The sequence below is a fragment of the Dermacentor albipictus genome, chromosome 1 (assembly GCF_038994185.2).
Source record: "Dermacentor albipictus isolate Rhodes 1998 colony chromosome 1, USDA_Dalb.pri_finalv2, whole genome shotgun sequence".
NCBI classification, from domain to species: Eukaryota; Metazoa; Arthropoda; class Arachnida; order Ixodida; family Ixodidae; genus Dermacentor; species Dermacentor albipictus.
The window spans coordinates 349,620,062-349,627,697 of record NC_091821.1 but is presented as its reverse complement, the minus strand read 5'-3'; the positions used below and the strand labels follow the sequence as shown (position 1 = coordinate 349,627,697).

The 7,636-nt window shown below is 45.7% G+C and overlaps 1 long non-coding RNA gene across 1 annotated transcript; it reads left to right on the top strand.

Moving 5' to 3' along the window:
• Positions 1 to 2,377: 2,377 nt before the first annotated feature.
• On the top strand, positions 2,378 to 5,393 carry LOC135908667 (uncharacterized). The gene is made up of 4 exons (XR_011512791.1): positions 2,378 to 2,858; positions 3,948 to 4,066; positions 5,193 to 5,276; positions 5,346 to 5,393. It is a non-coding gene; the product is annotated as an uncharacterized lncRNA (long non-coding RNA).
• Positions 5,394 to 7,636: the final 2,243 nt, after the last annotated feature.

The window sequence follows — 7,636 nt, the reverse complement described above, 5'->3', positions numbered from 1 at the left end:
TGAAGTACACTTTTGGCATTTCTGTGAAGTCAAAAAGTGGGGAAGGGAGGGGGGGGAACACAATCTTCGAAATCATTTTAAATTTTGCATTAGGATGCGCCATAGGCGAATATTTTAAGGCTTGGCCGAATTTTCATCAAACTTGGAACAAAAATCACGCCAAGGGAGTTCGTCGTTCGCTGCATACATCATATAGAGGTCAAGAGACACAACACATCAAAGAAAGAGGAAAATGAGAATTATATGGTATCTTTTTTTTTGGGGGGGGGGGGAGGTACCAAATAAAGATATACGCTGTGATAGTCATGAATAAGCAAGCTCATAAGATAGCCATATTGAAATTTGTCACAAGTAGGGCCATTACACAAGTGAGCGCCGACGGAAAAGGAGGGGACGGAAAGGCAGGGAAGTTGACCCAACTTGGTCCTATCTTCACTTCTACCTTACGCATTAGGAGGGGGAGTTAAAAGAAGAAGGAAAAACTTCAGGCAACTCCAAGCACGCCAGGCACACTGTGTCTCTACAGCCAGACACTCAAGCCAGGCCCAAAGTACTCTAAAAGAGCGTATGTGGATTTCTGGGGTATTCGCTGTGAGGATCTGAACACTGGCAACGAGTTTCGCTATATGGCTGCTGGCAGCCAACAGGCACTAAAACGCCGTGCTAAGCGATTAACCACACACGCCATAGGCCGTAGGCATCCTGCCCGAAAATATTGAGCGAAAATTTTTTTGCCTACCCTCGCGGGTTTGTCGTGGCGGCGGTGGCGACTGCTGCTGTGTTTTTGACGCGTTGCGGTGAGCTTCTAATATTGAAGTCCGCGGTGGGCGGCCTGTTGGTACACTCTTAGCACGGTACCTTTTATGGTAACCTGTAATCACGAGTAACTTATAAAATAAAGGTTACATGCGAAATATGTTGATGTTTTAATTAAATGTTGTTACGTATATATATATCTATAGGTTACAAGAGTCAAAATTGACGGATTTAAAGGTTAATTCAGCGCAAAGCGCCTTGTAACCTTTAGATTTTAACCTCTAAAGAATACTGCAGCGCATCAGTGAGGAGACCTACATCATGGATTGGACGTTTGCTGATAAATGTATCCTAATGTGTTCGTGCTCTGCATTTATGATCTGGTTATTACAAACGTAGGACTTCGGCAGTACGGGCTGTATTCGGTCTTAATTTCTGTCAGCCAAGCAGTTACATTTTTCACGATTTAAAACCAAAAAATAAATCAAGCATGATCGCACTTGCAAGTTCATCTGCGCGCTGTTCTTTGACGACCCTCCATACATGGCGCACAGCCTTATTTGAAGTATCAGCAACGAAGACTGTGTCATCGAATGATGTGGCATGCACTGCCTGCGGAAACCCAGCAGTCGAACGTGACGGAAGCCCCCTGCTCTCGCACGCATTCTAGCCACCATGAGACAGGCATGGAACATCGGTATTTCAACACGAGAAACAATGGCGGGCGAGTTTCTTTAGAAAAACTGAATATGTTTTAACAAAATTCATGTACGAGGCGAGGAAGAACAGCAGAAGAAAAGCACACGAACGCGTTGGGTCTTTCAGTAAAAGGTTGTTGAAAACATTGGATGGTTCTATCACATATCAATATAATTCAGCTTGTCTACTAAAATGTCCCTGCTCAGAACCTTTCAGTTGTCTGCATACATTTTCTGCCTTTAACCGGGTTCGTTTCATTCCCTGCACTGCCTTGATGCTGTCAACCAAAAATTTCCCATGCTTGATTCAACCATAAGCGCTCAAGATGAGGTTAATAGTTAGTGTGCAAGAAGCGCGTGCCTAAGAAAACCATGCCGACACGCGGTACCAGCTAGGCAGCGTGCGTACTGAAGTATAAACGCGCGGCGAGGGAGCTGGGGATGCGGTACGCGCTACGCGACCGGCGTAACTGCTTTGAAATAAACAACCTACATGTCGGCAAACAATTCTGCATTGCACTTAGGATGTTTTAAAAACTTGTAGCAACTGATTCCACTGCCAACTTTCTTTGGGCATTATAAGCTGTGCCGAAGATTGGCATTACAACGACCGCAAATTTAAGTTACAGCAGACACGAAACGCGCCAAACGTTCAGTGAAATGAACAGGATGCCGCTACACTCACATACAAGCGAGCGCCGTCCGCTCCGTTGTCTTATTGAGGAGACATAGACAGATGAAAAGAGCGTTAAATGTGTGAAGCCGCCAACTGAGAAATGAAATCTTTACCACTGTCCAAACACGAAATGCTTCCACCATCACACCAATAAAATCACTGGCACCTCTGACATTTATTTCTGTAATTCATTGCTTGTTTTCATTTTTTTTTTTTCATTTTTGCTTGTGCCTCTAAGTGCCTTTTTCTAACATGGCGGCAGCGAGCAGGCATCAGCCACACCGGAGCGCGGCCATCCACGGTGCTATCATCTCTCCTCCTCGGCCCAATCGAGACAGCTCGAGTTGCACGCTGGGAAGATTTTAAGCGGGAGCGGGAGGCTCGGAGCCGGCGGGAGTGGTTAGCGCGCTGTCGTCCTGTCGTTGTTGTCGTTCTGAGACGGCCATTATATTTGACTTGTTTGGATACCATCCGATCACCATTGTGTGCTGCCACCACTTGTAGCCTGCAGTAGTTATTACCGCTTCTACTGGGAACTTGCGCCATCCGCTGCACCCTCATGCCTTTGTGCAGCAGAGACCTTTTCGGTGTGTTGCGCGGTCGCTGCAACGAGCCGGGTTGTGAGTGCAAGCGATACACCATTCTGCGCCTGTCGGAAAGTGACAACCTGGTGAGGTGTGACTATAGTGACCACGTCCCAAATGCACACGGAAAAATATGTGATCTCGGTAAGCAGAACTTTTGCTTTAAATTATTTTTGGGTGGATAGTACGTGAATTCTTTATAGTTCGCAATTCAACATTTGACATGATGCATGCTCTCGCTTCGCGTAAGTGTTTCTGAAAAAGGTTATTGTTGATATGTTTGCTTCTTTATGCTCTTCGATTTACATTGAGCTAAATTCGATGTTGTCATGTTGTCATTTTGTGCAAATATTGGATTAGACCTTTCTAAAATATTGAGCTTGTCGGCGGGATGAGTTGTGTCAGGGCAACTAAATGACCTCAACAATACGTTTCTTGTACTGACGCCGTGCTTTGGGCTGATGTACTTGGCAGAAATCGTTCAGTATTGCACAACTCGCCTCGTGCACCCTCCGTTAGCCATGCTGTGGTGGTGCGTGACTGCCCGCGCCCTGGCCTGGAGGTAATCTGCGGTGTATGCAGAGGTCGGGCAAGCCGAGGCGGTTCGTGGTTGCATTTCTGCTTTCTTTCGGTGCGAGTAGTGCTGGAGGTCGCGTAATCTCAAAAGTTCGGAGACGCGTTTAAGGGAGTAACAAAACAAACGTTCGCTCCCCTCTGCGTTCTTCAAGTCAACTTGATAGCGATTGTTCGCGGTCGTCAAATGAGATATGTTCATTAATGCCTGTGCTCGCGTGACACCATGGTTATTAGTAAGCTAATGATTACTGTTACGGCAGGTAAAACTACGTACCTTAGTTTGAGTAGTGGTCTAATGCTTTGCTATCGCTATTAGTGCTTCGCTTTTTGGGTAAAAATGCGTGTTTTTTTATTTTCTTTCAGTCAAACGGGCCAGTAATTTAACATAAGAATCGGTGGTTAGCATTGACTAACTGCGAAGAATACACAATTCTCTTTTTACCGCAACGTCACCCCTTCTCTTACAACTTGCATTCCAATTTCGCACAATGATGTATAATTATATACAGCGTTGTTTCAGAGAATACATGTTGTATAGCTTTCGCACGAATTTTGCTTATGTACGCGTCTTTTTTTTTTTTGCCTACAGCTCTGCAATGCGCTCTGCATTACTTTGTGAACACTAATGATGTCGTTTCGTTGCGTCTATAATTTCAGAAACGAAAAATGCAGCCGAGGCAAAGGTGCAATGCAATGTGCCAGGCACCGTTGTTCGAGGCCTCAGTGTCACATGAAACTGTGGAAGCTTGCACATCTAGTCTCCTCAGTGCAATATGGTTAGTATAATGTGGAATGTTGGCCAAAGCTTTTTTGATTGCCTAGTGTATCAAATATTTTAAAGCGAAGCTTTTTTTGCCACTTGCTTCGGCTTTTCCACTGCTGCTGCTGTCGCTGACCTGCACGCGGCGTCGGGGAGTGGTTGAGTACGTAATGTACATAATGTACGCAGTGTACGAGAAATTACATTGTACTTGTACATAGTAGGGACGCGGGAGTGACGTCTGTGAGCCCTTTCCAGCAAGAACTGCGCGGGCGTCGCCACAATGCCCTCTGGAGTTCTTTAGTCGTCACAATGTCCTCTGAAACTCCTCGGCCATCGACACAATAATTACCTCTGGAGCGCTGTAATTACGCGTTAGCCTGCGGTATAAGCATTGTAGAAGCTGCAGCGCTTTTGTACTCACGTGCAAATTTCCAGAGGGGAGATAGTCAATGGAAAGATAATACAGAGAATTTGTAAAGCCAACGCCCTGACCAAACGGATGAATAATAGTTGATATTCGCTCGTGGCGCCTTGCATACATAGTATGATGTGGAAGAATGGAAAGACGCCACCAGAAAGCATGCTTCATTTGGGGTCGCCTAAATAAAAGAGTCGCTACTAGACATGGCAACAGTTGCGGAGAAACTGTAAAAATGTTAGTTTAAGAATGAAACGGCACGTTTCTGCTATTTCAGAAAAATAAACACCCTGCAAGTTTGTACATGATGACAACTGATGCAGGCGTGCAGACGCAAAGCTGCACTCAGTATACCGCAGCGTCAAGACGACAACACGCAGCGTCAAGACGACAACACGCATGCGGCTGTCGAGCAAATAAACATTTCAGCCACGATGCCATGCGCCCGTGTGAAGAATGGCAGTGCTAAATTGCTTGCAGCATACGAACAATGGCGCACAACAATGCCTCGAGCAAACACGCCTCGCTGTTTGGTGTACTACGTAGGCAAACACAAGTGGTGCACGTAAGGTAACATTTAACATCGCATCACGACTGTCGTAGGCCGTCAACATCACCGCCAAATATTGCCACTGAACGCAAACAGCACAGAAAGCTTTGCTTGCATCGATTCCCACAGTGCGTGGGATCTATATATATTCTTTTTTTTTTTTTGCTTTAGAGAGGACTGTCCCAGTTGGTGCCTCCATAGAAAATGAATCGGCCTGAATGCCTGTGCAAGAATCACAACCTGGCTGCTCTAAAGGTAAATGCATAGCGCATACAGGAAAGAATTGGTTTTATTGGGTGCTTTGTTTTCACTTGTTTGTTCCAGACTCCGCACCGTAGTCCCATGTGCAAGAGCCCCCACTTGACAGCCCAGTGCTTGCCATGGAGAAAGAGATCCGCGATACTGAATGCGGCCAAGGTATGTGATGTGAAATATAATTTACTAGTTCATAAGGAAAACATCTCAAATGTAACGATACTAAATATTACACTCATTTGTAAACTTTTCACATATCGTCCAGAAAGCTCTCTGCATTCACCTTGTGATTACTTTTACTCACATCTGTGTTCCTGTTCAGTACTTATATTGTAGCATTATCATTTGTATTGGTCAGTGGTGCGAGTCGAGCGGAGCATCATTACACGATTTAATGTTGTCACCTTAGATTTTCTTCCCCTGAAATAATACTAAGGATGGAGGCATTGCTCATACTTTATATGCGCTTAAATTGAGGTATGGTAGTATTTTGGTGCTATTTTTTATTCACTACTTCCGTTTAGCTAGACTGCACGATAATTAACACATGAAGGCACAGAATGTAGAGAAGGAGCAAATTAATGAAATTAGATGAAATTGTTAATTTATATTTAACAATTTAATTTAAATGTGATTTATTGCATTTCAAAGTTAATAAAGGTGAGGTAAGCAAAAACCGTAACAGACATCCTGCCGGACGGAACGTGCACACAGCCAGCTCATGAAGTGTGCGATGCTGCACCAATTTACCTGGTGAAATCTCGTTAATGCGTATCTTGTGGGAACAGGGCATAATTACGCGCTAAACAGTAGTATCCTTTAGTGAGATTTCAGTTGTATATAGTTGAGCAAACAAACGAAAATTGGTATTATACTGATTACTTTCGGTAAAATAACATTTCATTGCTTTTTCCTGCATGCTGTAGGGGTTGGAGGTCTGGACTTCGGGATGGAAAACCACAACTTGGGAGGGTTTATTTACATATTATACAGGGAGGTGAGAGTCAAGTACCAGTCGTACAGTCATTAGGGGCCGGCAGCAACTCGGACGCTGCGGCCCGCGGCAAGAAGTTCGAGAGAGGTGAATCTGGTGATCAGGGAATGTCCCAGAATGCTCAGGTCTCTCTGGAAGGCTTCTTATAAGCCCTTCGAGCACTGCAAGTCACGTCATGTTTGACCAATGGGAGAGTCCACTCCGATGACGCCACTTGCAGCCAATGGTAGGCGCCCGTGTCGCGTGGCACACCTGTCGGGGCTCTCTGCGGTCTTGCCACGCAGACTGGCAATCCACTTGTAGGCTGGAGAAGGAGCGGGGGGGGGGGGCGCTCGTGCACCTGCTTCATTGTCGGATGCCCACCTGCTAACCCCGGCGGCGCACAAACTTGTTGGCACGTAAACTTGTTGCCTCAAACTTGTTTGCTCGGCCGCTTCTCTGGAATGCGCTTTCCTGCTTTTACATTCCTCAATTAGCTGTGCTGCAATCCGATGTGGTCTGGGGAACTCGAAGTAATCGCAGGAACCAGCTCCATATCTAACAGCTCGTCCTCGCCCCGGTTGTTCTGAATGGCCGGTGAAATCAATTCGCTGGCCATGAGGAACGCTGATAGAAGCTGCAGGGTACTGGGGTCGAGCCACGTTTGACAACCCTCGGGATCCTGGGCCCTGGAGAACAAACGTCAAACAAACAAAACAGCACAGCGCTGCACCACGCGTAAGCGCAGGCTCTTCACCCCTGACTCGCCAGACTATTACTGAGTCAAAATCAACCCTGATCTTTTATTTCCCCAATTTCGACAAAACAGTTCCAACCACCCTTCCAAACCGCTATGCATTTCTCCTCGATTGCCGACAAGACCAGATTACTATTGTTGTTGCAAAACAAAAGGGTCGTTGACGAAGCAAACAACAAATGAAAACAGCCGAACATAACTTAAGTGGCCTAACCACACGAACAGCATGTTTCCAATCTATCGCAGTGGCGTACCTATCGCACGTAATGGTGCCACTGAACAATCTGGTCAACCTCACAAGTACCTAATCACAAGCGCCCTAGCCTTGTGGTCACTAAACAAAACGCGTACTTGCGTTGTAGGCAAACTTTTCATTCACGCTTACTCACGTTTCTTTCCTGAAAGTCCTACAGGACACGTGACGTAAACGAACAATTAAACTTGCGGGACTTACACACTCCGCAGAACCCTCAAAATAATGCGTCTTTTAATAACTCGTTCCACGCATACTTATTAAAGAAGTCAGAATACGGCTGCCCTCAACATACACGAGCAACCCAGTCATAAAACTGCTTCCTTCCGTCCACACAGGACACGCGCTAATGGAACTAAGAACGCTTCTCCGTGCAA